This window comes from Platichthys flesus, chromosome 8 (genome assembly GCF_949316205.1).
Source record: "Platichthys flesus chromosome 8, fPlaFle2.1, whole genome shotgun sequence".
Classification (NCBI taxonomy): domain Eukaryota; kingdom Metazoa; phylum Chordata; class Actinopteri; order Pleuronectiformes; family Pleuronectidae; genus Platichthys; species Platichthys flesus.
In genome coordinates, this window is record NC_084952.1 from 21384266 (window position 1) to 21407065 (window position 22800).

The window sequence follows — 22800 nt, forward strand, 5'->3', positions numbered from 1 at the left end:
TCTTTTGATCTCGAGTAAAGCTCTATACTCCCACAGGGTATGTGTTTGAAATTTCGAATGTTCTTTCGTGTGTCTTCGATTTGATTGTCCAATTGTCATCAAAGTGGACTTTTCATCGAAACGGCTCAACATTTTTTGGGTTAAGTCATGTTTAATGGTAGTGTGGCCGAGTGGTCTAAGGCGTTGGATTTAGGCTCCAGTCTCTCAGGAGGCGTGGGTTCAAATCCCACCACTGCCAATTGACTGGTATTTGCATGTGTTGGCTACTTGTAGTACTTTCTACTGTACTGCAAAAGCCAGTAGCATATGGGGTATCCAATGAGGTGTACATGAGGACATTTTCTTTTTCTCCCGTCTGGTTTTCAAACGAGGTAAGAGTTAAGATGTGCACCTTCAGACTGGAGCACATGACTTCACATTAACCAATAACTTCCTTCAAGTCCTGTCGATTAAGCTGCTGATAAAACCTTATAAAACCAAAGACTATGTTCGTATGAAATTATATCATTAAACAAGAGCAGAGTGGCGCAGCGGAAGCGTGCTGGGCCCATAACCCAGAGGTCGATGGATCGAAACCATCCTCTGCTAAAAGATTCCTTTATCTGTTATGTAACCTTGTCCTCGCCTTCTAAACATTAACTCATCTCCTGCTGAAAGTGACTTGCTTTGGCTTTGAAGTTGAAAACGTGACAGAATATAACCAACAGTTGAAGCCCCTAACTTGGCTGTTAGTTTTGTGGTCTTTTGATCTCGAGTAAAGCTCTATAGTCCCACAGGGTATGTGTTTGAAATTTCGAATGTTCTTTCATGTGTGTCTTCGATTTGATTGTCCAATTGTCATCAAAGTGTCATTTACATCTAAACCCCTCCTGTCTGTTTGGTTAAATCTAGTTTCCAACGGTAGTGTGGCCGAGTGGTCAAAGGCGCTGGATTAAGGCTCCAGTCTCTCAGGAGGCGTGGGTTCAAATCCCACCACTGCCAGTAGACTATCAGTTGAATGTATTGGCTACTTGCACATTATCTACTATAAGAAGCTCTCTTGTTGTTCAAAACTGCAACAGCCACCCGAGCTTTGAAGCAAAGTGGACTTTTCATCGAAACGACTCAAGATTTTTTGGGTTAAGTCATGTTTAATGGTTGTGTGGCCGAGTGGTCTAAGGCGCTGGATTTAGGCTCTAGTCTCTCAGGAGGCGTGGGTTCAAATCCCACCACTGCCAATTGACTGTTATTTGCATGTGTTGGCTACTTGTAGTACTTTCTACTGTACTGCAAAAGCCAGCTGAGCTTTGTAGCATATGAGTTGTACATGAGGACATTTTCTTTTTCTCCCGTCTGGTTTTCAAACGAGGTAAGAGTTAAGATGTGCACCTTCAGACTGGAGCACATGACTTCACATTTACCAATAACTTCCTTCAAGTCCTGTCGATTAAGCTGCTGATAAAACCTTATAAAACCAAAGACTATGTTCGTGTGAAATTATATCAATAAACAAAAGCAGAGTGGCGCAGCGGAAGCGTGCTGGGCCCAGAATCCAGAGGTCGATGGATTGAAACCATCCTCTGCTAAAAGATTCCTTTATCTGTTATGTTACCCTTGTCCTCGCCTTCTAAACATTAACTCATCTCCTGCTGTAAGTGACTTGCTTTGGCTTTGAAGTTGAAAACGTGACAGAATAGAACCAACAGTTGAAGCCCCTAACTCGGCTGTTAGTTTTGTGGTCTTTTGATCTTGAGTAAAGCTCTATACTCCCACAGGGTATGTGTTTGAAATTTCGAATGTTCTTTCATGTTTGTCTTCGATTTGATTGTCCAATTGTCATCAAAGTGTCATTTACATCTAAACCCCTCCTGTCTGTTTGGTTAAATCTAGTTTCCAACGGTAGTGTGGCCGAGTGGTCAAAGGCGCTGGATTAAGGCTCCGGTCTCTCAGGAGGCGTGGGTTCAAATCCCACCACTGCCAGTAGACTATCAGTTGAATGTATTGGCTACTTGCACATTATCTACTGTAAGAAGCTCTCTTGTTGTTCAAAACTGCAAAAGCCACCCGAGCTTTGAAGCAAAGTGGACTTTTCATCGAAACGACTCAAGATTTTTTGGGTTAAGTCATGTTTAATGGTAGTGTGGCCGAGTGGTCTAAGGCGCTGGATTTAGGCTCTAGTCTCTCAGGAGGCGTGGGTTCAAATCCCACCACTGCCAATTGACTGGTATTTGCATGTGTTGGCTACTTGTAGTACTTTCTACTGTACTGCAAAAGCCAGCTGAGCTTTGTAGCATATGAGGTGTACATGAGGACATTTTCTTTTTCTCCCGTCTGGTTTTCAAACGAGGTAAGAGTTAAGATGTGCACCTTCAGACTGGAGCACATGACTTCACATTTACCAATAACTTCCTTCAAGTCCTGTCGATTAACCTGCTGATAAAACCTTATAAAACCAAAGACTATGTTCGTATGAAATTATATCATTAAACAAGAGCAGAGTGGCGCAGCGGAAGCGTGCTGGGCCCATAACCCAGAGGTCGATGGATCGAAACCATCCTCTGCTAAAAGATTCCTTTATCTGTTATGTTACCCTTGTCCTCGCCTTCTAAACATTAACTCATCTCCTGCTGAAAGTGACTTGCTTTGGCTTTGAAGTTGAAAACGTGACAGAATAGAACCAACAGTTGAAGCCCCTAACTTGGCTGTTAGTTTTGTGGTCTTTTGATCTCGAGTAAAGCTCTATACTCCCACAGGGTATGTGTTTGAAATTTCGAATGTTCTTTCATGTGTGTCTTCGATTTGATTGTCCAATTGTCATCAAAGTGTCATTTACATCTAAACCCCTCCTGTCTGTTTGGTTAAATCTAGTTTCCAACGGTAGTGTGGCCGAGTGGTCAAAGGCGCTGGATTAAGGCTCCAGTCTCTCAGGAGGCGTCGGTTCAAATCCCACCACTGCCAGTAGACTATCAGTTGAATGTATTGGCTACTTGCACATTATCTACTGTAAGAAGCTCTCTTGTTGTTCAAAACTGCAACAGCCACCCGAGCTTTGAAGCAAAGTGGACTTTTCATCGAAACGACTCAAGATTTTTTGGGTTAAGTCATCTTTAATGGTAGTGTGGCCGAGTGGTCTAAGGCGCTGGATTTAGGCTCTAGTCTCTCAGGAGTCGTGGGTTCAAATCCCACCACTGCCAATTGACTGGTATTTGCATGTGTTGGCTTCTTCTAGTACTTTCTACTGTACTGCAAAAGCCAGTAGCATATGGGGTATCCAATGAAGTGTACATGAGGACATTTTCTTTTTCTCCCGTCTGGTTTTCAAACGAGGTAAGAGTTAAGATGTGCACCTTCAGACTGGAGCACATGACTTCACATTTACCAATAACTTCCTTCAAGTCCTGTCGATTAAGCTGCTGATAAAACCTTATAAAACCAAAGACTATGTTCGTATGAAATTATATCATTAAACAAGAGCAGAGTGGCGCAGCGGAAGCGTGCTGGGCCCATAACCCAGAGGTCGATGGATCGAAACCATCCTCTGCTAAAAGATTCCTTTATCTGTTATGTAACCCTTGTCCTCGCCTTCTAAACATTAACTCATCTCCTGCTGAAAGTGACTTGCTTTGGCTTTGAAGTTGAAAACGTGACAGAATAGAACCAACAGTTGAAGCCCCTAACTTGGCTGTTAGTTTTGTGGTCTTTTGATCTCGAGTAAAGCTCTATACTCCCACAGGGTATGTGTTTGAAGTTTCGAATGTTCTTCCATGTGTGTCTTCGATTTGATTGTCCAATTGTCATCAAAGTGTCATTTACATCTAAACCCCTCCTGTCTGTTTGGTTAAATCTAGTTTCCAACGGTAGTGTGGCCGAGTGGTCAAAGGTGCTGGATTAAGGCTCCAGTCTCTCAGGAGGCGTGGGTTCAAATCCTACCACTGCCAGTAGACTATCAGTTGAATTTATTGGCTACTTGCAGCTTATCTACTATAAGAAGCTCTCTTGTTGTTCAAAACTGCAACAGCCACCCGAGCTTTGAAGCACATGGGATATCCAATGAGGTGTACAGGAGGACATTTTCTTTTTCTCCCGTCTGGTTTTCAAACAAGATAAGAGTTAAGATGTGCACCTTCAGACTGGAGCACATGACTTCACATTTACCAATAACTTCCTTCAAGTCCTGTCAATTTAACTGCTGATAAAACCTTATAAAACCAAAGACTATGTTCGTATGAAATTATATCATTAAACAAGAGCAGAGTGGCGCAGCGGAAGCGTGCTGGGCCCATAACCCAGAGGTCGATGGATCGAAACCATCCTCTGCTAAAGGAATACTTTATCCACTCCATTGTTATCTGTTATGTTACCCTTGTCCTCGCCTTCTAAACGTTAACTCATCTCCTGCTGAAAGTGACTTGCTTTGGCTTTTGAAGTTGAAAACGTGACAGAATAGACCCAACAGTTGAAGCCCTTAACTTGGCTGATAGTTTTGTGGTCTAATGATCTTGAGTAAAGCTCTATACTCCCATAGGGTATGTGTTTGAAGTTTCGAATGATCTTCCATGTGTGTCTTCGATTTGATTGTCCAATTGTCGTCAAAGTGGACTTTTCATCGAAACGACTCAACATTTTTTGGGTTAAGTCATGTTTAATGGTAGTGTGGCCGAGTGGTCTAAGGCGCTGAATTTAGGCTCCAGCCTCTCAGGAGGCGTGGGTTCAAATCCCACCACTGCCAATTGACTGGTATTTGCATGTGTTAGGTACTTATAGTACTTTCTACTGTACTGCAAAAGCCAGCTGAGCTTTGTAGCATATGGGATATCCAATGAGGTGTACAGGAGGACATTTTCTTTTTCTCCCGTCTGGTTTTAAACAAGATAAGAGTTAAGATGTGCACCTTCAGACTGGAGCACATGACTTCACATTTACCAATAACTTCCTTCAAGTCCTGTCAATTTAACTGCTGATAAAACCTTATAAAACCAAAGACTATGTTCGTATGAAATTATATCATTAAACAAGAGCAGAGTGGCGCAGCGGAAGCGTGCTGGGCCCATAACCCAGAGGTCGATGGATCGAAACCATCCTCTGCTAAAGGAATACTTTATCCACTCCATTGTTATCTGTTACGTTACCCTTGTCCTCGCCTTCTAAACGTTAACTCATCTCCTGCTGAAAGTGACTTGCTTTGGCTTTTGAAGTTTAAAATGTGACAGAATAGACCCAACAGTTGAAGCCCTTAACTTGGCTGATAGTTTTGTGGTCTTTTGATCTCGAGTAAAGCTCTATACTCCCACAGGGTATGTGTTTGAAGTTTCGAATGTTCTTCCATGTGTGTCTTTGATTTGATTGTCCAATTGTCATCAAAGTGTCATTTACATCTAAACCCCTCCTGTCTGTTTGGTTAAATCTACTTTCCAACGTTAGTGTGGCCGAGTGTTCAAAGGTGCTGGATTAAGGCTCCAGTCTCTCAGGAGGCGTGGGTTCAAATCCCACCACTATCAGTTGAATGTATTGGCTACTTGCACATTATCTACTATAAGAAGCTCTCTTGTTGTTCAAAACTGCAACAGCCACCCGTGCTTTGAAGCACATGGGATATCCAATGAGGTGTACAGGAGGACATTTTCTTTTTCTCCCGTCTGGTTTTCAAACGAGGTAAGAGTTAAGATGTGCACCTTCAGACTGGAGCACATAACTTCACATTTACCAATAACTTCCTTCAAGTCCTTTCGATTTACCTGCTGATAAAACCTTATAAAACCAAAGACTATGTTCGTATGAAATTATATCATTAAAAAAGAGCAGAGTGGCGCAGCGGAAGCGTGCTGGGCCCATAACCCAGAGGTCGATGGATCGAAACCATCCTCTGCTAAAAGATTCCTTTATCTGTTATGTTACCCTTGTCCTCGCCTTCTAAACATTAACTCATCTCCTGCTGAAAGTGACTTGCTTTGGCTTTGAAGTTGAAAACGTGACAGAATAGAACCAACAGTTGAAGCCCCTAACTTGGCTGTTAGTTTTGTGGTCTTTTGATCTCGAGTAAAGCTCTATACTCCCACAGGGTATGTGTTTGAAATTTCGAATGTTCTTTCGTGTGTCTTCGATTTGATTGTCCAATTGTCATCAAAGTGGACTTTTCATCGAAACGGCTCAACATTTTTTGGGTTAAGTCATGTTTAATGGTAGTGTGGCCGAGTGGTCTAAGGCGTTGGATTTAGGCTCCAGTCTCTCAGGAGGCGTGGGTTCAAATCCCACCACTGCCAATTGACTGGTATTTGCATGTGTTGGCTACTTGTAGTACTTTCTACTGTACTGCAAAAGCCAGTAGCATATGGGGTATCCAATGAGGTGTACATGAGGACATTTTCTTTTTCTCCCGTCTGGTTTTCAAACGAGGTAAGAGTTAAGATGTGCACCTTCAGACTGGAGCACATAACTTCACATTTACCAATAACTTCCTTCAAGTCCTGTCGATTAAGCTGCTGATAAAACCTTATAAAACCAAAGACTATGTTCGTATGAAATTATATCATTAAACAAGAGCAGAGTGGCGCAGCGGAAGCGTGCTGGGCCCATAACCCAGAGGTCGATGGATCGAAACCATCCTCTGCTAAAAGATTCCTTTATCTGTTATGTAACCTTGTCCTCGCCTTCTAAACATTAACTCATCTCCTGCTGAAAGTGACTTGCTTTGGCTTTGAAGTTGAAAACGTGACAGAATATAACCAACAGTTGAAGCCCCTAACTTGGCTGTTAGTTTTGTGGTCTTTTGATCTCGAGTAAAGCTCTATAGTCCCACAGGGTATGTGTTTGAAATTTCGAATGTTCTTTCATGTGTGTCTTCGATTTGATTGTCCAATTGTCATCAAAGTGTCATTTACATCTAAACCCCTCCTGTCTGTTTGGTTAAATCTAGTTTCCAACGGTAGTGTGGCCGAGTGGTCAAAGGCGCTGGATTAAGGCTCCAGTCTCTCAGGAGGCGTGGGTTCAAATCCCACCACTGCCAGTAGACTATCAGTTGAATGTATTGGCTACTTGCACATTATCTACTATAAGAAGCTCTCTTGTTGTTCAAAACTGCAACAGCCACCCGAGCTTTGAAGCAAAGTGGACTTTTCATCGAAACGACTCAAGATTTTTTGGGTTAAGTCATGTTTAATGGTAGTGTGGCCGAGTGGTCTAAGGCGCTGGATTTAGGCTCTAGTCTCTCAGGAGGCGTGGGTTCAAATCCCACCACTGCCAATTGACTGTTATTTGCATGTGTTGGCTACTTGTAGTACTTTCTACTGTACTGCAAAAGCCAGCTGAGCTTTGTAGCATATGAGTTGTACATGAGGACATTTTCTTTTTCTCCCGTCTGGTTTTCAAACGAGGTAAGAGTTAAGATGTGCACCTTCAGACTGGAGCACATGACTTCACATTTACCAATAACTTCCTTCAAGTCCTGTCGATTAAGCTGCTGATAAAACCTTATAAAACCAAAGACTATGTTCGTGTGAAATTATATCAATAAACAAAAGCAGAGTGGCGCAGCGGAAGCGTGCTGGGCCCAGAATCCAGAGGTCGATGGATTGAAACCATCCTCTGCTAAAAGATTCCTTTATCTGTTATGTTACCCTTGTCCTCGCCTTCTAAACATTAACTCATCTCCTGCTGTAAGTGACTTGCTTTGGCTTTGAAGTTGAAAACGTGACAGAATAGAACCAACAGTTGAAGCCCCTAACTCGGCTGTTAGTTTTGTGGTCTTTTGATCTTGAGTAAAGCTCTATACTCCCACAGGGTATGTGTTTGAAATTTCGAATGTTCTTTCATGTTTGTCTTCGATTTGATTGTCCAATTGTCATCAAAGTGTCATTTACATCTAAACCCCTCCTGTCTGTTTGGTTAAATCTAGTTTCCAACGGTAGTGTGGCCGAGTGGTCAAAGGCGCTGGATTAAGGCTCCGGTCTCTCAGGAGGCGTGGGTTCAAATCCCACCACTGCCAGTAGACTATCAGTTGAATGTATTGGCTACTTGCACATTATCTACTGTAAGAAGCTCTCTTGTTGTTCAAAACTGCAAAAGCCACCCGAGCTTTGAAGCAAAGTGGACTTTTCATCGAAACGACTCAAGATTTTTTGGGTTAAGTCATGTTTAATGGTAGTGTGGCCGAGTGGTCTAAGGCGCTGGATTTAGGCTCTAGTCTCTCAGGAGGCGTGGGTTCAAATCCCACCACTGCCAATTGACTGGTATTTGCATGTGTTGGCTACTTGTAGTACTTTCTACTGTACTGCAAAAGCCAGCTGAGCTTTGTAGCATATGAGGTGTACATGAGGACATTTTCTTTTTCTCCCGTCTGGTTTTCAAACGAGGTAAGAGTTAAGATGTGCACCTTCAGACTGGAGCACATGACTTCACATTTACCAATAACTTCCTTCAAGTCCTGTCGATTAACCTGCTGATAAAACCTTATAAAACCAAAGACTATGTTCGTATGAAATTATATCATTAAACAAGAGCAGAGTGGCGCAGCGGAAGCGTGCTGGGCCCATAACCCAGAGGTCGATGGATCGAAACCATCCTCTGCTAAAAGATTCCTTTATCTGTTATGTTACCCTTGTCCTCGCCTTCTAAACATTAACTCATCTCCTGCTGAAAGTGACTTGCTTTGGCTTTGAAGTTGAAAACGTGACAGAATAGAACCAACAGTTGAAGCCCCTAACTTGGCTGTTAGTTTTGTGGTCTTTTGATCTCGAGTAAAGCTCTATACTCCCACAGGGTATGTGTTTGAAATTTCGAATGTTCTTTCATGTGTGTCTTCGATTTGATTGTCCAATTGTCATCAAAGTGTCATTTACATCTAAACCCCTCCTGTCTGTTTGGTTAAATCTAGTTTCCAACGGTAGTGTGGCCGAGTGGTCAAAGGCGCTGGATTAAGGCTCCAGTCTCTCAGGAGGCGTGGGTTCAAATCCCACCACTGCCAGTAGACTATCAGTTGAATGTATTGGCTACTTGCACATTATCCACTATAAGAAGCTCTCTTGTTGTTCAAAACTGCAACAGCCACCCTAGCTTTGAAGCAAAGTGGACTTTTCATCGAAACGACTCAAGATTTTTTGGGTTAAGTCATGTTTAATGGTAGTGTGGCCGAGTGGTCTAAGGCGCTGGATTTAGGCTCTAGTCTCTCAGGAGGCGTGGGTTCAAATCCCACCACTGCCAATTGACTGTTATTTGCATGTGTTGGCTACTTGTAGTACTTTCTACTGTACTGCAAAAGCCAGCTGAGCTTTGTAGCATATGAGGTGTACATGAGGACATTTTCTTTTTCTCCCGTCTGGTTTTCAAACGAGGTAAGAGTTAAGATGTGCACCTTCAGACTGGAGCACATGACTTCACATTAACCAATAACTTCCTTCAAGTCCTGTCGATTAAGCTGCTGATAAAACCTTATAAAACCAAAGACTATGTTCGTATGAAATTATATCATTAAACAAGAGCAGAGTGGCGCAGCGGAAGCGTGCTGGGCCCATAACCCAGAGGTCGATGGATCGAAACCATCCTCTGCTAAAAGATTCCTTTATCTGTTATGTAACCTTGTCCTCGCCTTCTAAACATTAACTCATCTCCTGCTGAAAGTGACTTGCTTTGGCTTTGAAGTTGAAAACGTGACAGAATATAACCAACAGTTGAAGCCCCTAACTTGGCTGTTAGTTTTGTGGTCTTTTGATCTCGAGTAAAGCTCTATAGTCCCACAGGGTATGTGTTTGAAATTTCGAATGTTCTTTCATGTGTGTCTTCGATTTGATTGTCCAATTGTCATCAAAGTGTCATTTACATCTAAACCCCTCCTGTCTGTTTGGTTAAATCTAGTTTCCAACGGTAGTGTGGCCGAGTGGTCAAAGGCGCTGGATTAAGGCTCCATTCTCTCAGGAGGCGTGGGTTCAAATCCCACCACTGCCAGTAGACTATCAGTTGAATGTATTGGCTACTTGCACATTATCTACTATAAGAAGCTCTCTTGTTGTTCAAAACTGCAACAGCCACCCGAGCTTTGAAGCAAAGTGGACTTTTCATCGAAACGACTCAAGATTTTTTGGGTTAAGTCATGTTTAATGGTAGTGTGGCCGAGTGGTCTAAGGCGCTGGATTTAGGCTCTAGTCTCTCAGGAGGCGTGGGTTCAAATCCCACCACTGCCAATTGACTGTTATTTGCATGTGTTGGCTACTTGTAGTACTTTCTACTGTACTGCAAAAGCCAGCTGAGCTTTGTAGCATATGAGTTGTACATGAGGACATTTTCTTTTTATCCCGTCTGGTTTTCAAACGAGGTAAGAGTTAAGATGTGCACCTTCAGACTGGAGCACATGACTTCACATTTACCAATAACTTCCTTCAAGTCCTGTCGATTAAGCTGCTGATAAAACCTTATAAAACCAAAGACTATGTTCGTGTGAAATTATATCAATAAACAAAAGCAGAGTGGCGCAGCGGAAGCGTGCTGGGCCCAGAATCCAGAGGTCGATGGATTGAAACCATCCTCTGCTAAAAGATTCCTTTATCTGTTATGTTACCCTTGTCCTCGCCTTCTAAACATTAACTCATCTCCTGCTGTAAGTGACTTGCTTTGGCTTTGAAGTTGAAAACGTGACAGAATAGAACCAACAGTTGAAGCCCCTAACTCGGCTGTTAGTTTTGTGGTCTTTTGATCTTGAGTAAAGCTCTATACTCCCACAGGGTATGTGTTTGAAATTTCGAATGTTCTTTCATGTTTGTCTTCGATTTGATTGTCCAATTGTCATCAAAGTGTCATTTACATCTAAACCCCTCCTGTCTGTTTGGTTAAATCTAGTTTCCAACGGTAGTGTGGCCGAGTGGTCAAAGGCGCTGGATTAAGGCTCCGGTCTCTCAGGAGGCGTGGGTTCAAATCCCACCACTGCCAGTAGACTATCAGTTGAATGTATTGGCTACTTGCACATTATCTACTGTAAGAAGCTCTCTTGTTGTTCAAAACTGCAAAAGCCACCCGAGCTTTGAAGCAAAGTGGACTTTTCATCGAAACGACTCAAGATTTTTTGGGTTAAGTCATGTTTAATGGTAGTGTGGCCGAGTGGTCTAAGGCGCTGGATTTAGGCTCTAGTCTCTCAGGAGGCGTGGGTTCAAATCCCACCACTGCCAATTGACTGGTATTTGCATGTGTTGGCTACTTGTAGTACTTTCTACTGTACTGCAAAAGCCAGCTGAGCTTTGTAGCATATGAGGTGTACATGAGGACATTTTCTTTTTCTCCCGTCTGGTTTTCAAACGAGGTAAGAGTTAAGATGTGCACCTTCAGACTGGAGCACATGACTTCACATTTACCAATAACTTCCTTCAAGTCCTGTCGATTAACCTGCTGATAAAACCTTATAAAACCAAAGACTATGTTCGTATGAAATTATATCATTAAACAAGAGCAGAGTGGCGCAGCGGAAGCGTGCTGGGCCCATAACCCAGAGGTCGATGGATCGAAACCATCCTCTGCTAAAAGATTCCTTTATCTGTTATGTTACCCTTGTCCTCGCCTTCTAAACATTAACTCATCTCCTGCTGAAAGTGACTTGCTTTGGCTTTGAAGTTGAAAACGTGACAGAATAGAACCAACAGTTGAAGCCCCTAACTTGGCTTTTAGTTTTGTGGTCTTTTGATCTCGAGTAAAGCTCTATACTCCCACAGGGTATGTGTTTGAAATTTCGAATGTTCTTTCATGTGTGTCTTCGATTTGATTGTCCAATTGTCATCAAAGTGTCATTTACATCTAAACCCCTCCTGTCTGTTTGGTTAAATCTAGTTTCCAACGGTAGTGTGGCCGAGTGGTCAAAGGCGCTGGATTAAGGCTCCAGTCTCTCAGGAGGCGTGGGTTCAAATCCCACCACTGCCAGTAGACTATCAGTTGAATGTATTGGCTACTTGCACATTATCTACTATAAGAAGCTCTCTTGTTGTTCAAAACTGCAACAGCCACCCGAGCTTTGAAGCAAAGTGGACTTTTCATCGAAACGACTCAAGATTTTTTGGGTTAAGTCATGTTTAATGGTAGTGTGGCCGAGTGGTCTAAGGCGCTGGATTTAGGCTCTAGTCTCTCAGGAGGCGTGGGTTCAAATCCCACCACTGCCAATTGACTGTTATTTGCATGTGTTGGCTACTTGTAGTACTTTCTACTGTACTGCAAAAGCCAGCTGAGCTTTGTAGCATATGAGGTGTACATGAGGACATTTTCTTTTTCTCCCGTCTGGTTTTCAAACGAGGTAAGAGTTAAGATGTGCACCTTCAGACTGGAGCACATGACTTCACATTAACCAATAACTTCCTTCAAGTCCTGTCGATTAAGCTGCTGATAAAACCTTATAAAACCAAAGACTATGTTCGTATGAAATTATATCATTAAACAAGAGCAGAGTGGCGCAGCGGAAGCGTGCTGGGCCCATAACCCAGAGGTCGATGGATCGAAACCATCCTCTGCTAAAAGATTCCTTTATCTGTTATGTAACCTTGTCCTCGCCTTCTAAACATTAACTCATCTCCTGCTGAAAGTGACTTGCTTTGGCTTAGAAGTTGAAAACGTGACAGAATAGAACCAACAGTTGAAGCCCCTAACTTGGCTGTTAGTTTTGTGGTCTTTTGATCTCGAGTAAAGCTCTATAGTCCCACAGGGTATGTGTTTGAAATTTCGAATGTTCTTTCATGTGTGTCTTCGATTTGATTGTCCAATTGTCATCAAAGTGTCATTTACATCTAAACCCCTCCTGTCTGTTTGGTTAAATCTAGTTTCCAACGGTAGTGTGGCCGAGTGGTCAAAGGCGCTGGATTAAGGCTCCAGTCTCTCAGGAGGCGTGGGTTCAAATCCCACCACTGCCAGTAGACTATCAGTTGAATGTATTGGCTACTTGCACATTATCTACTATAAGAAGCTCTCTTGTTGTTCAAAACTGCAACAGCCACCCGAGCTTTGAAGCAAAGTGGACTTTTCATCGAAACGACTCAAGATTTTTTGGGTTAAGTCATGTTTAATGGTAGTGTGGCCGAGTGGTCTAAGGCGCTGGATTTAGGCTCTAGTCTCTCAGGAGGCGTGGGTTCAAATCCCACCACTGCCAATTGACTGTTATTTGCATGTGTTGGCTACTTGTAGTACTTTCTACTGTACTGCAAAAGCCAGCTGAGCTTTGTAGCATATGAGTTGTACATGAGGACATTTTCTTTTTATCCCGTCTGGTTTTCAAACGAGGTAAGAGTTAAGATGTGCACCTTCAGACTGGAGCACATGACTTCACATTTACCAATAACTTCCTTCAAGTCCTGTCGATTAAGCTGCTGATAAAACCTTATAAAACCAAAGACTATGTTCGTGTGAAATTATATCAATAAACAAAAGCAGAGTGGCGCAGCGGAAGCGTGCTGGGCCCAGAATCCAGAGGTCGATGGATTGAAACCATCCTCTGCTAAAAGATTCCTTTATCTGTTATGTTACCCTTGTCCTCGCCTTCTAAACATTAACTCATCTCCTGCTGTAAGTGACTTGCTTTGGCTTTGAAGTTGAAAACGTGACAGAATAGAACCAACAGTTGAAGCCCCTAACTCGGCTGTTAGTTTTGTGGTCTTTTGATCTTGAGTAAAGCTCTATACTCCCACAGGGTATGTGTTTGAAATTTCGAATGTTCTTTCATGTTTGTCTTCGATTTGATTGTCCAATTGTCATCAAAGTGTCATTTACATCTAAACCCCTCCTGTCTGTTTGGTTAAATCTAGTTTCCAACGGTAGTGTGGCCGAGTGGTCAAAGGCGCTGGATTAAGGCTCCGGTCTCTCAGGAGGCGTGGGTTCAAATCCCACCACTGCCAGTAGACTATCAGTTGAATGTATTGGCTACTTGCACATTATCTACTGTAAGAAGCTCTCTTGTTGTTCAAAACTGCAAAAGCCACCCGAGCTTTGAAGCAAAGTGGACTTTTCATCGAAACGACTCAAGATTTTTTGGGTTAAGTCATGTTTAATGGTAGTGTGGCCGAGTGGTCTAAGGCGCTGGATTTAGGCTCTAGTCTCTCAGGAGGCGTGGGTTCAAATCCCACCACTGCCAATTGACTGGTATTTGCATGTGTTGGCTACTTGTAGTACTTTCTACTGTACTGCAAAAGCCAGCTGAGCTTTGTAGCATATGAGGTGTACATGAGGACATTTTCTTTTTCTCCCGTCTGGTTTTCAAACGAGGTAAGAGTTAAGATGTGCACCTTCAGACTGGAGCACATGACTTCACATTTACCAATAACTTCCTTCAAGTCCTGTCGATTAACCTGCTGATAAAACCTTATAAAACCAAAGACTATGTTCGTATGAAATTATATCATTAAACAAGAGCAGAGTGGCGCAGCGGAAGCGTGCTGGGCCCATAACCCAGAGGTCGATGGATCGAAACCATCCTCTGCTAAAAGATTCCTTTATCTGTTATGTTACCCTTGTCCTCGCCTTCTAAACATTAACTCATCTCCTGCTGAAAGTGACTTGCTTTGGCTTTGAAGTTGAAAACGTGACAGAATAGAACCAACAGTTGAAGCCCCTAACTTGGCTGTTAGTTTTGTGGTCTTTTGATCTCGAGTAAAGCTCTATACTCCCACAGGGTATGTGTTTGAAATTTCGAATGTTCTTTCATGTGTGTCTTCGATTTGATTGTCCAATTGTCATCAAAGTGTCATTTACATCTAAACCCCTCCTGTCTGTTTGGTTAAATCTAGTTTCCAACGGTAGTGTGGCCGAGTGGTCAAAGGCGCTGGATTAAGGCTCCAGTCTCTCAGGAGGCGTGGGTTCAAATCCCACCACTGCCAGTAGACTATCAGTTGAATGTATTGGCTACTTGCACATTATCTACTATAAGAAGCTCTCTTGTTGTTCAAAACTGCAACAGCCACCCGAGCTTTGAAGCAAAGTGGACTTTTCATCGAAACGACTCAAGATTTTTTGGGTTAAGTCATGTTTAATGGTAGTGTGGCCGAGTGGTCTAAGGCGCTGGATTTAGGCTCTAGTCTCTCAGGAGGCGTGGGTTCAAATCCCACCACTGCCAATTGACTGTTATTTGCATGTGTTGGCTACTTGTAGTACTTTCTACTGTACTGCAAAAGCCAGCTGAGCTTTGTAGCATATGAGGTGTACATGAGGACATTTTCTTTTTCTCCCGTCTGGTTTTCAAACGAGGTAAGAGTTAAGATGTGCACCTTCAGACTGGAGCACATGACTTCACATTAACCAATAACTTCCTTCAAGTCCTGTCGATTAAGCTGCTGATAAAACCTTATAAAACCAAAGACTATGTTCGTATGAAATTATATCATTAAACAAGAGCAGAGTGGCGCAGCGGAAGCGTGCTGGGCCCATAACCCAGAGGTCGATGGATCGAAACCATCCTCTGCTAAAAGATTCCTTTATCTGTTATGTAACCTTGTCCTCGCCTTCTAAACATTAACTCATCTCCTGCTGAAAGTGACTTGCTTTGGCTTTGAAGTTGAAAACGTGACAGAATAGAACCAACAGTTGAAGCCCCTAACTTGGCTGTTAGTTTTGTGGTCTTTTGATCTCGAGTAAAGCTCTATAGTCCCACAGGGTATGTGTTTGAAATTTCGAATGTTCTTTCATGTGTGTCTTCGATTTGATTGTCCAATTGTCATCAAAGTGTCATTTACATCTAAACCCCTCCTGTCTGTTTGGTTAAATCTAGTTTCCAACGGTAGTGTGGCCGAGTGGTCAAAGGCGCTGGATTAAGGCTCCAGTCTCTCAGGAGGCGTGGGTTCAAATCCCACCACTGCCAGTAGACTATCAGTTGAATGTATTGGCTACTTGCACATTATCTACTATAAGAAGCTCTCTTGTTGTTCAAAACTGCAACAGCCACCCGAGCTTTGAAGCAAAGTGGACTTTTCATCGAAACGACTCAAGATTTTTTGGGTTAAGTCATGTTTAATGGTAGTGTGGCCGAGTGGTCTAAGGCGCTGGATTTAGGCTCTAGTCTCTCAGGAGGCGTGGGTTCAAATCCCACCACTGCCAATTGACTGTTATTTGCATGTGTTGGCTACTTGTAGTACTTTCTACTGTACTGCAAAAGCCAGCTGAGCTTTGTAGCATATGAGGTGTACATGAGGACATTTTCTTTTTCTCCCGTCTGGTTTTCAAACGAGGTAAGAGTTAAGATGTGCACCTTCAGACTGGAGCACATGACTTCACATTTACCAATAACTTCCTTCAAGTCCTGTCGATTAAGCTGCTGATAAAACCTTATAAAACCAAAGACTATGTTCGTGTGAAATTATATCAATAAACAAAAGCAGAGTGGCGCAGCGGAAGCGTGCTGGGCCCAGAATCCAGAGGTCGATGGATTGAAACCATCCTCTGCTAAAAGATTCCTTTATCTGTTATGTTACCCTTGTCCTCGCCTTCTAAACATTAACTCATCTCCTGCTGTAAGTGACTTGCTTTGGCTTTGAAGTTGAAAACGTGACAGAATAGAACCAACAGTTGAAGCCCCTAACTCGGCTGTTAGTTTTGTGGTCTTTTGATCTTGAGTAAAGCTCTATACTCCAACAGGGTATGTGTTTGAAATTTCGAATGTTCTTTCATGTTTGTCTTCGATTTGATTGTCCAATTGTCATCAAAGTGTCATTTACATCTAAACCCCTCCTGTCTGTTTGGTTAAATCTAGTTTCCAACGGTAGTGTGGCCGAGTGGTCAAAGGCGCTGGATTAAGGCTCCGGTCTCTCAGGAGGCGTGGGTTCAAATCCCACCACTGCCAGTAGACTATCAGTTGAATGTATTGGCTACTTGCACATTATCTACTATAAGAAGCTCTCTTGTTGTTCAAAACTGCAACAGCCACCCGAGCTTTGAAGCAAAGTGGACTTTTCATCGAAACGACTCAAGATTTTTTGGGTTAAGTCATGTTTAATGGTAGTGTGGCCGAGTGGTCTAAGGCGCTGGATTTAGGCTCTAGTCTCTCAGGAGGCGTGGGTTCAAATCCCACCACTGCCAATTGACTGTTATTTGCATGTGTTGGCTACTTGTAGTACTTTCTACTGTACTGCAAAAGCCAGCTGAGCTTTGTAGCATATGAGGTGTACATGAGGACATTTTCTTTTTCTCCCGTCTGGTTTTCAAACGAGGTAAGAGTTAAGATGTGCACCTTCAGACTGGAGCACATGACTTCACATTTACCAATAACTTCCTTCAAGTCCTGTCGATTAAGCTGCTGATAAAACCTTATAAAACCAAAGACTATGTTCGTGTGAAATTATATCAATAAACAAAAGCAGAGTGGCGCAGCGGAAGCGTGCTGGGCCCAGAATCCAGAGGTCGATGGATTGAAACCATCCTCTGCTAAAAGATTCCTTTATCTGTTATGTTACCCTTGTCCTCGCCTTCTAAACATTAACTCATCTCCTGCTGTAAGTGACTTGCTTTGGCTTTGAAGTTGAAAACGTGACAGAATAGAACCAACAGTTGAAGCCCCTAACTCGGCTGTTAGTTTTGTGGTCTTTTGATCTTGAGTAAAGCTCTATACTCCAACAGGGTATGTGTTTGAAATTTCGAATGTTCTTTCATGTTTGTCTTCGATTTGATTGTCCAATTGTCATCAAAGTGTCATTTACATCTAAACCCCATCTGTCTGTTTGGTTAAATCTAGTTTCCAACGGTAGTGTGTCCGAGTGGTCAAAGGCGCTGGATTAAGGCTCCGGTCTCTCAGGAGGCGTGGGTTCAAATCCCACCACTGCCAGTAGACTATCAGTTGAATGTATTGGCTACTTGCACATTATCTACTGTAAGAAGCTCTCTTGTTGTTCAAAACTGCAAAAGCCACCCGAGCTTTGAAGCAAAGTGGACTTTTCATCGAAACGACTCAAGATTTTTTGGGTTAAGTCATGTTTAATGGTAGTGTGGCCGAGTGGTCTAAGGCGCTGGATTTAGGCTCTAGTCTCTCAGGAGGCGTGGGTTCAAATCCCACCACTGCCAATTGACTGGTATTTGCATGTGTTGGCTACTTGTAGTACTTTCTACTGTACTGCAAAAGCCAGCTGAGCTTTGTAGCATATGAGGTGTACATGAGGACATTTTCTTTTTCTCCCGTCTGGTTTTCAAACGAGGTAAGAGTTAAGATGTGCACCTTCAGACTGGAGCACATGACTTCACATTTACCAATAACTTCCTTCAAGTCCTGTCGATTAACCTGCTGATAAAACCTTATAAAACCAAAGACTATGTTCGTATGAAATTATATCATTAAACAAGAGCAGAGTGGCGCAGCGGAAGCGTGCTGGGCCCATAACCCAGAGGTCGATGGATCGAAACCATCCTCTGCTAAAAGATTCCTTTATCTGTTATGTTACCCTTGTCCTCGCCTTCTAAACATTAACTCATCTCCTGCTGAAAGTGACTTGCTTTGGCTTTGAAGTTGAAAACGTGACAGAATAGAACCAACAGTTGAAGCCCCTAACTTGGCTGTTAGTTTTGTGGTCTTTTGATCTCGAGTAAAGCTCTATACTCCCACAGGGTATGTGTTTGAAATTTCGAATGTTCTTTCATGTGTGTCTTCGATTTGATTGTCCAATTGTCATCAAAGTGTCATTTACATCTAAACCCCTCCTGTCTGTTTGGTTAAATCTAGTTTCCAACGGTAGTGTGGCCGAGTGGTCAAAGGCGCTGGATTAAGGCTCCAGTCTCTCAGGAGGCGTGGGTTCAAATCCCACCACTGCCAGTAGACTATCAGTTGAATGTATTGGCTACTTGCACATTATCTACTATAAGAAGCTCTCTTGTTGTTCAAAACTGCAACAGCCACCCGAGCTTTGAAGCAAAGTGGACTTTTCATCGAAACGACTCAAGATTTTTTGGGTTAAGTCATGTTTAATGGTAGTGTGGCCGAGTGGTCTAAGGCGCTGGATTTAGGCTCTAGTCTCTCAGGAGGCGTGGGTTCAAATCCCACCACTGCCAATTGACTGTTATTTGCATGTGTTGGCTACTTGTAGTACTTTCTACTGTACTGCAAAAGCCAGCTGAGCTTTGTAGCATATGAGGTGTACATGAGGACATTTTCTTTTTCTCCCGTCTGGTTTTCAAACGAGGTAAGAGTTAAGATGTGCACCTTCAGACTGGAGCACATGACTTCACATTAACCAATAACTTCCTTCAAGTCCTGTCGATTAAGCTGCTGATAAAACCTTATAAAACCAAAGACTATGTTCGTATGAAATTATATCATTAAACAAGAGCAGAGTGGCGCAGCGGAAGCGTGCTGGGCCCATAACCCAGAGGTCGATGGATCGAAACCATCCTCTGCTAAAAGATTCCTTTATCTGTTATGTAACCTTGTCCTCGCCTTCTAAACATTAACTCATCTCCTGCTGAAAGTGACTTGCTTTGGCTTTGAAGTTGAAAACGTGACAGAATAGAACCAACAGTTGAAGCCCCTAACTTGGCTGTTAGTTTTGTGGTCTTTTGATCTCGAGTAAAGCTCTATAGTCCCACAGGGTATGTGTTTGAAATTTCGAATGTTCTTTCATGTGTGTCTTCGATTTGATTGTCCAATTGTCATCAAAGTGTCATTTACATCTAAACCCCTCCTGTCTGTTTGGTTAAATCTAGTTTCCAACGGTAGTGTGGCCGAGTGGTCAAAGGCGCTGGATTAAGGCTCCAGTCTCTCAGGAGGCGTGGGTTCAAATCCCACCACTGCCAGTAGACTATCAGTTGAATGTATTGGCTACTTGCACATTATCTACTATAAGAAGCTCTCTTGTTGTTCAAAACTGCAACAGCCACCCGAGCTTTGAAGCAAAGTGGACTTTTCATCGAAACGACTCAAGATTTTTTGGGTTAAGTCATGTTTAATGGTAGTGTGGCCGAGTGGTCTAAGGCGCTGGATTTAGGCTCTAGTCTCTCAGGAGGCGTGGGTTCAAATCCCACCACTGCCAATTGACTGTTATTTGCATGTGTTGGCTACTTGTAGTACTTTCTACTGTACTGCAAAAGCCAGCTGAGCTTTGTAGCATATGAGGTGTACATGAGGACATTTTCTTTTTCTCCCGTCTGGTTTTCAAACGAGGTAAGAGTTAAGATGTGCACCTTCAGACTGGAGCACATGACTTCACATTTACCAATAACTTCCTTCAAGTCCTGTCGATTAAGCTGCTGATAAAACCTTATAAAACCAAAGACTATGTTCGTGTGAAATTATATCAATAAACAAAAGCAGAGTGGCGCAGCGGAAGCGTGCTGGGCCCAGAATCCAGAGGTCGATGGATTGAAACCATCCTCTGCTAAAAGATTCCTTTATCTGTTATGTTACCCTTGTCCTCGCCTTCTAAACATTAACTCATCTCCTGCTGTAAGTGACTTGCTTTGGCTTTGAAGTTGAAAACGTGACAGAATAGAACCAACAGTTGAAGCCCCTAACTCGGCTGTTAGTTTTGTGGTCTTTTGATCTTGAGTAAAGCTCTATACTCCAACAGGGTATGTGTTTGAAATTTCGAATGTTCTTTCATGTTTGTCTTCGATTTGATTGTCCAATTGTCATCAAAGTGTCATTTACATCTAAACCCCTCCTGTCTGTTTGGTTAAATCTAGTTTCCAACGGTAGTGTGGCCGAGTGGTCAAAGGCGCTGGATTAAGGCTCCGGTCTCTCAGGAGGCGTGGGTTCAAATCCCACCACTGCCAGTAGACTATCAGTTGAATGTATTGGCTACTTGCACATTATCTACTATAAGAAGCTCTCTTGTTGTTCAAAACTGCAACAGCCACCCGAGCTTTGAAGCAAAGTGGACTTTTCATCGAAACGACTCAAGATTTTTTGGGTTAAGTCATGTTTAATGGTAGTGTGGCCGAGTGGTCTAAGGCGCTGGATTTAGGCTCTAGTCTCTCAGGAGGCGTGGGTTCAAATCCCACCACTGCCAATTGACTGTTATTTGCATGTGTTGGCTACTTGTAGTACTTTCTACTGTACTGCAAAAGCCAGCTGAGCTTTGTAGCATATGAGGTGTACATGAGGACATTTTCTTTTTCTCCCGTCTGGTTTTCAAACGAGGTAAGAGTTAAGATGTGCACCTTCAGACTGGAGCACATGACTTCACATTTACCAATAACTTCCTTCAAGTCCTGTCGATTAAGCTGCTGATAAAACCTTATAAAACCAAAGACTATGTTCGTGTGAAATTATATCAATAAACAAAAGCAGAGTGGCGCAGCGGAAGCGTGCTGGGCCCAGAATCCAGAGGTCGATGGATTGAAACCATCCTCTGCTAAAAGATTCCTTTATCTGTTATGTTACCCTTGTCCTCGCCTTCTAAACATTAACTCATCTCCTGCTGAAAGTGACTTGCTTTGGCTTTGAAGTTGAAAACGTGACAGAATAGAACCAACAGTTGAAGCCCCTAACTTGGCCGTTAGTTTTGTGGTCTTTTGATCTCGAGTAAAGCTCTATACTCCCACAGGGTATGTGTTTGAAATTTCGAATGTTCTTTCATGTGTGTCTTCGATTTGATTGTCCAATTGTCATCAAAGTGTCATTTACATCTAAACCCCTCCTGTCTGTTTGGTTAAATCTAGTTTCCAACGGTAGTGTGGCCGAGTGGTCAAAGGCGCTGGATTAAGGCTCCAGTCTCTCAGGAGGCGTGGGTTCAAATCCCACCACTGCCAGTAGACTATCAGTTGAATGTATTGGCTACTTGCACATTATCTACTGTAAGAAGCTCTCTTGTTGTTCAAAACTGCAACAGCCACCCGAGCTTTGAAGCACATGGGATATCCAATGAGGTGTACAGGAGGACATTTTCTTTTTCTCCCGTCTGGTTTTAAACGAGATAAGAGTTAAGATGTGCACCTTCAGACTGGAGCACATGACTTCACATTTACCAATAACTTCCTTCAAGTCCTGTCGATTTAACTGCTGATAAAACCTTATAAAACCAAAGACTATGTTCGTATGAAATTATATCATTAAACAAGAGCAGAGTGGCGCAGCGGAAGCGTGCTGGGCCCATAACCCAGAGGTCGAAGGATCGAAACCATCCTCTGTTAAAGGAATACTTTATCCACTCCATTGTTATCTGTTATGTTACCCTTGTCCTCGCCTTCTAAACGTTAACTCATCTCCTGCTGAAAGTGACTTGCTTTGGCTTTTGAAGTTGAAAATGTGACAGAATAGACCCAACAGTTGAAGCCCTTAACTTGGCTGATAGTTTTGTGGTCTTTTGATCTCGAGTAAAGCTCTATACTCCCACAGGGTATGTGTTTGAAGTTTCGAATGTTCTTCCATGTGTGTCTTCGATTTGATTGTCCAATTGTCATCAAAGTGGACTTTTCATCGAAACGACTCAACATTTTTTGGGTTAAGTCATGTTTAATGGTAGTGTGGCCGAGTGGTCTAAGGCGTTGGATTTAGGCTCCAGTCTCTCAGGAGGCGTGGGTTCAAATCCCACCACTGCCAATTGACTGGTATTTGCATGTGTTGGCTACTTGTAGTACTTTCTACTGTACTGCAAAAGCCAGTAGCATATGGGGTATCCAATGAGGTGTACATGAGGACATTTTCTTTTTCTCCCGTCTGGTTTTCAAACGAGGTAAGAGTTAAGATGTGCACCTTCAGACTGGAGCACATGACTTCACATTTACCAATAACTTCCTTCAAGTCCTGTCGATTAAGCTGCTGATAAAACCTTATAAAACCAAAGACTATGTTCGTATGAAATTATATCATTAAACAAGAGCAGAGTGGCGCAGCGGAAGCGTGCTGGGCCCATAACCCAGAGGTCGATGGATCGAAACCATCCTCTGCTAAAAGATTCCTTT

At 42.8% G+C, this 22800-nt stretch overlaps 56 non-coding genes across 56 annotated transcripts; all 56 read left to right on the forward strand.

Annotated features, from left to right (window-relative positions):
- The first annotated feature begins 156 nt into the window (after window positions 1-156).
- trnal-uag (transfer RNA leucine (anticodon UAG)) lies at window positions 157-238 on the forward strand. Its single transcript has one exon. It is a non-coding gene; the product is annotated as a tRNA-Leu (tRNA).
- A 278-nt stretch (window positions 239-516) lies between these two features.
- On the forward strand, window positions 517-588 carry trnam-cau (transfer RNA methionine (anticodon CAU)). The gene has a single exon. It is a non-coding gene; the product is annotated as a tRNA-Met (tRNA).
- A 311-nt stretch (window positions 589-899) lies between these two features.
- trnal-aag (transfer RNA leucine (anticodon AAG)) lies at window positions 900-981 on the forward strand. Its single transcript has one exon. It is a non-coding gene; the product is annotated as a tRNA-Leu (tRNA).
- Window positions 982-1877: 896 nt separating this feature from the next.
- Window positions 1878-1959, forward strand: trnal-aag (transfer RNA leucine (anticodon AAG)). The gene has a single exon. It is a non-coding gene; the product is annotated as a tRNA-Leu (tRNA).
- Window positions 1960-2113: 154 nt separating this feature from the next.
- trnal-uag (transfer RNA leucine (anticodon UAG)) lies at window positions 2114-2195 on the forward strand. Its single transcript has one exon. It is a non-coding gene; the product is annotated as a tRNA-Leu (tRNA).
- Window positions 2196-2471: 276 nt separating this feature from the next.
- On the forward strand, window positions 2472-2543 carry trnam-cau (transfer RNA methionine (anticodon CAU)). Its single transcript has one exon. It is a non-coding gene; the product is annotated as a tRNA-Met (tRNA).
- A 312-nt stretch (window positions 2544-2855) lies between these two features.
- On the forward strand, window positions 2856-2937 carry trnal-aag (transfer RNA leucine (anticodon AAG)). The gene has a single exon. It is a non-coding gene; the product is annotated as a tRNA-Leu (tRNA).
- A 154-nt stretch (window positions 2938-3091) lies between these two features.
- trnal-uag (transfer RNA leucine (anticodon UAG)) lies at window positions 3092-3173 on the forward strand. The gene has a single exon. It is a non-coding gene; the product is annotated as a tRNA-Leu (tRNA).
- Window positions 3174-3451: 278 nt separating this feature from the next.
- Window positions 3452-3523, forward strand: trnam-cau (transfer RNA methionine (anticodon CAU)). Its single transcript has one exon. It is a non-coding gene; the product is annotated as a tRNA-Met (tRNA).
- A 312-nt stretch (window positions 3524-3835) lies between these two features.
- Window positions 3836-3917, forward strand: trnal-aag (transfer RNA leucine (anticodon AAG)). The gene has a single exon. It is a non-coding gene; the product is annotated as a tRNA-Leu (tRNA).
- A 310-nt stretch (window positions 3918-4227) lies between these two features.
- On the forward strand, window positions 4228-4299 carry trnam-cau (transfer RNA methionine (anticodon CAU)). The gene has a single exon. It is a non-coding gene; the product is annotated as a tRNA-Met (tRNA).
- A 327-nt stretch (window positions 4300-4626) lies between these two features.
- trnal-uag (transfer RNA leucine (anticodon UAG)) lies at window positions 4627-4708 on the forward strand. Its single transcript has one exon. It is a non-coding gene; the product is annotated as a tRNA-Leu (tRNA).
- Window positions 4709-4995: 287 nt separating this feature from the next.
- On the forward strand, window positions 4996-5067 carry trnam-cau (transfer RNA methionine (anticodon CAU)). The gene has a single exon. It is a non-coding gene; the product is annotated as a tRNA-Met (tRNA).
- A 709-nt stretch (window positions 5068-5776) lies between these two features.
- Window positions 5777-5848, forward strand: trnam-cau (transfer RNA methionine (anticodon CAU)). The gene has a single exon. It is a non-coding gene; the product is annotated as a tRNA-Met (tRNA).
- A 309-nt stretch (window positions 5849-6157) lies between these two features.
- On the forward strand, window positions 6158-6239 carry trnal-uag (transfer RNA leucine (anticodon UAG)). The gene has a single exon. It is a non-coding gene; the product is annotated as a tRNA-Leu (tRNA).
- Window positions 6240-6517: 278 nt separating this feature from the next.
- Window positions 6518-6589, forward strand: trnam-cau (transfer RNA methionine (anticodon CAU)). Its single transcript has one exon. It is a non-coding gene; the product is annotated as a tRNA-Met (tRNA).
- A 311-nt stretch (window positions 6590-6900) lies between these two features.
- Window positions 6901-6982, forward strand: trnal-aag (transfer RNA leucine (anticodon AAG)). The gene has a single exon. It is a non-coding gene; the product is annotated as a tRNA-Leu (tRNA).
- Window positions 6983-7136: 154 nt separating this feature from the next.
- trnal-uag (transfer RNA leucine (anticodon UAG)) lies at window positions 7137-7218 on the forward strand. The gene has a single exon. It is a non-coding gene; the product is annotated as a tRNA-Leu (tRNA).
- A 660-nt stretch (window positions 7219-7878) lies between these two features.
- Window positions 7879-7960, forward strand: trnal-aag (transfer RNA leucine (anticodon AAG)). Its single transcript has one exon. It is a non-coding gene; the product is annotated as a tRNA-Leu (tRNA).
- Window positions 7961-8114: 154 nt separating this feature from the next.
- On the forward strand, window positions 8115-8196 carry trnal-uag (transfer RNA leucine (anticodon UAG)). Its single transcript has one exon. It is a non-coding gene; the product is annotated as a tRNA-Leu (tRNA).
- Window positions 8197-8472: 276 nt separating this feature from the next.
- On the forward strand, window positions 8473-8544 carry trnam-cau (transfer RNA methionine (anticodon CAU)). Its single transcript has one exon. It is a non-coding gene; the product is annotated as a tRNA-Met (tRNA).
- A 312-nt stretch (window positions 8545-8856) lies between these two features.
- On the forward strand, window positions 8857-8938 carry trnal-aag (transfer RNA leucine (anticodon AAG)). The gene has a single exon. It is a non-coding gene; the product is annotated as a tRNA-Leu (tRNA).
- Window positions 8939-9092: 154 nt separating this feature from the next.
- Window positions 9093-9174, forward strand: trnal-uag (transfer RNA leucine (anticodon UAG)). The gene has a single exon. It is a non-coding gene; the product is annotated as a tRNA-Leu (tRNA).
- A 276-nt stretch (window positions 9175-9450) lies between these two features.
- On the forward strand, window positions 9451-9522 carry trnam-cau (transfer RNA methionine (anticodon CAU)). Its single transcript has one exon. It is a non-coding gene; the product is annotated as a tRNA-Met (tRNA).
- Window positions 9523-9833: 311 nt separating this feature from the next.
- On the forward strand, window positions 9834-9915 carry trnal-aag (transfer RNA leucine (anticodon AAG)). Its single transcript has one exon. It is a non-coding gene; the product is annotated as a tRNA-Leu (tRNA).
- Window positions 9916-10069: 154 nt separating this feature from the next.
- On the forward strand, window positions 10070-10151 carry trnal-uag (transfer RNA leucine (anticodon UAG)). Its single transcript has one exon. It is a non-coding gene; the product is annotated as a tRNA-Leu (tRNA).
- A 660-nt stretch (window positions 10152-10811) lies between these two features.
- On the forward strand, window positions 10812-10893 carry trnal-aag (transfer RNA leucine (anticodon AAG)). The gene has a single exon. It is a non-coding gene; the product is annotated as a tRNA-Leu (tRNA).
- A 154-nt stretch (window positions 10894-11047) lies between these two features.
- trnal-uag (transfer RNA leucine (anticodon UAG)) lies at window positions 11048-11129 on the forward strand. Its single transcript has one exon. It is a non-coding gene; the product is annotated as a tRNA-Leu (tRNA).
- Window positions 11130-11405: 276 nt separating this feature from the next.
- trnam-cau (transfer RNA methionine (anticodon CAU)) lies at window positions 11406-11477 on the forward strand. Its single transcript has one exon. It is a non-coding gene; the product is annotated as a tRNA-Met (tRNA).
- Window positions 11478-11789: 312 nt separating this feature from the next.
- trnal-aag (transfer RNA leucine (anticodon AAG)) lies at window positions 11790-11871 on the forward strand. The gene has a single exon. It is a non-coding gene; the product is annotated as a tRNA-Leu (tRNA).
- A 154-nt stretch (window positions 11872-12025) lies between these two features.
- Window positions 12026-12107, forward strand: trnal-uag (transfer RNA leucine (anticodon UAG)). The gene has a single exon. It is a non-coding gene; the product is annotated as a tRNA-Leu (tRNA).
- Window positions 12108-12383: 276 nt separating this feature from the next.
- On the forward strand, window positions 12384-12455 carry trnam-cau (transfer RNA methionine (anticodon CAU)). Its single transcript has one exon. It is a non-coding gene; the product is annotated as a tRNA-Met (tRNA).
- Window positions 12456-12766: 311 nt separating this feature from the next.
- On the forward strand, window positions 12767-12848 carry trnal-aag (transfer RNA leucine (anticodon AAG)). The gene has a single exon. It is a non-coding gene; the product is annotated as a tRNA-Leu (tRNA).
- Window positions 12849-13002: 154 nt separating this feature from the next.
- trnal-uag (transfer RNA leucine (anticodon UAG)) lies at window positions 13003-13084 on the forward strand. The gene has a single exon. It is a non-coding gene; the product is annotated as a tRNA-Leu (tRNA).
- A 660-nt stretch (window positions 13085-13744) lies between these two features.
- On the forward strand, window positions 13745-13826 carry trnal-aag (transfer RNA leucine (anticodon AAG)). Its single transcript has one exon. It is a non-coding gene; the product is annotated as a tRNA-Leu (tRNA).
- A 154-nt stretch (window positions 13827-13980) lies between these two features.
- trnal-uag (transfer RNA leucine (anticodon UAG)) lies at window positions 13981-14062 on the forward strand. The gene has a single exon. It is a non-coding gene; the product is annotated as a tRNA-Leu (tRNA).
- A 276-nt stretch (window positions 14063-14338) lies between these two features.
- trnam-cau (transfer RNA methionine (anticodon CAU)) lies at window positions 14339-14410 on the forward strand. Its single transcript has one exon. It is a non-coding gene; the product is annotated as a tRNA-Met (tRNA).
- A 312-nt stretch (window positions 14411-14722) lies between these two features.
- On the forward strand, window positions 14723-14804 carry trnal-aag (transfer RNA leucine (anticodon AAG)). Its single transcript has one exon. It is a non-coding gene; the product is annotated as a tRNA-Leu (tRNA).
- Window positions 14805-14958: 154 nt separating this feature from the next.
- trnal-uag (transfer RNA leucine (anticodon UAG)) lies at window positions 14959-15040 on the forward strand. The gene has a single exon. It is a non-coding gene; the product is annotated as a tRNA-Leu (tRNA).
- A 276-nt stretch (window positions 15041-15316) lies between these two features.
- Window positions 15317-15388, forward strand: trnam-cau (transfer RNA methionine (anticodon CAU)). Its single transcript has one exon. It is a non-coding gene; the product is annotated as a tRNA-Met (tRNA).
- Window positions 15389-15699: 311 nt separating this feature from the next.
- trnal-aag (transfer RNA leucine (anticodon AAG)) lies at window positions 15700-15781 on the forward strand. The gene has a single exon. It is a non-coding gene; the product is annotated as a tRNA-Leu (tRNA).
- A 154-nt stretch (window positions 15782-15935) lies between these two features.
- trnal-uag (transfer RNA leucine (anticodon UAG)) lies at window positions 15936-16017 on the forward strand. The gene has a single exon. It is a non-coding gene; the product is annotated as a tRNA-Leu (tRNA).
- A 660-nt stretch (window positions 16018-16677) lies between these two features.
- On the forward strand, window positions 16678-16759 carry trnal-aag (transfer RNA leucine (anticodon AAG)). Its single transcript has one exon. It is a non-coding gene; the product is annotated as a tRNA-Leu (tRNA).
- A 154-nt stretch (window positions 16760-16913) lies between these two features.
- trnal-uag (transfer RNA leucine (anticodon UAG)) lies at window positions 16914-16995 on the forward strand. The gene has a single exon. It is a non-coding gene; the product is annotated as a tRNA-Leu (tRNA).
- Window positions 16996-17891: 896 nt separating this feature from the next.
- On the forward strand, window positions 17892-17973 carry trnal-uag (transfer RNA leucine (anticodon UAG)). Its single transcript has one exon. It is a non-coding gene; the product is annotated as a tRNA-Leu (tRNA).
- Window positions 17974-18249: 276 nt separating this feature from the next.
- trnam-cau (transfer RNA methionine (anticodon CAU)) lies at window positions 18250-18321 on the forward strand. Its single transcript has one exon. It is a non-coding gene; the product is annotated as a tRNA-Met (tRNA).
- Window positions 18322-18633: 312 nt separating this feature from the next.
- trnal-aag (transfer RNA leucine (anticodon AAG)) lies at window positions 18634-18715 on the forward strand. The gene has a single exon. It is a non-coding gene; the product is annotated as a tRNA-Leu (tRNA).
- A 154-nt stretch (window positions 18716-18869) lies between these two features.
- trnal-uag (transfer RNA leucine (anticodon UAG)) lies at window positions 18870-18951 on the forward strand. The gene has a single exon. It is a non-coding gene; the product is annotated as a tRNA-Leu (tRNA).
- Window positions 18952-19227: 276 nt separating this feature from the next.
- trnam-cau (transfer RNA methionine (anticodon CAU)) lies at window positions 19228-19299 on the forward strand. Its single transcript has one exon. It is a non-coding gene; the product is annotated as a tRNA-Met (tRNA).
- A 311-nt stretch (window positions 19300-19610) lies between these two features.
- On the forward strand, window positions 19611-19692 carry trnal-aag (transfer RNA leucine (anticodon AAG)). The gene has a single exon. It is a non-coding gene; the product is annotated as a tRNA-Leu (tRNA).
- A 154-nt stretch (window positions 19693-19846) lies between these two features.
- Window positions 19847-19928, forward strand: trnal-uag (transfer RNA leucine (anticodon UAG)). Its single transcript has one exon. It is a non-coding gene; the product is annotated as a tRNA-Leu (tRNA).
- A 660-nt stretch (window positions 19929-20588) lies between these two features.
- On the forward strand, window positions 20589-20670 carry trnal-aag (transfer RNA leucine (anticodon AAG)). Its single transcript has one exon. It is a non-coding gene; the product is annotated as a tRNA-Leu (tRNA).
- A 154-nt stretch (window positions 20671-20824) lies between these two features.
- Window positions 20825-20906, forward strand: trnal-uag (transfer RNA leucine (anticodon UAG)). The gene has a single exon. It is a non-coding gene; the product is annotated as a tRNA-Leu (tRNA).
- A 660-nt stretch (window positions 20907-21566) lies between these two features.
- trnal-aag (transfer RNA leucine (anticodon AAG)) lies at window positions 21567-21648 on the forward strand. Its single transcript has one exon. It is a non-coding gene; the product is annotated as a tRNA-Leu (tRNA).
- Window positions 21649-22356: 708 nt separating this feature from the next.
- Window positions 22357-22438, forward strand: trnal-uag (transfer RNA leucine (anticodon UAG)). The gene has a single exon. It is a non-coding gene; the product is annotated as a tRNA-Leu (tRNA).
- A 278-nt stretch (window positions 22439-22716) lies between these two features.
- On the forward strand, window positions 22717-22788 carry trnam-cau (transfer RNA methionine (anticodon CAU)). Its single transcript has one exon. It is a non-coding gene; the product is annotated as a tRNA-Met (tRNA).
- Window positions 22789-22800: the final 12 nt, after the last annotated feature.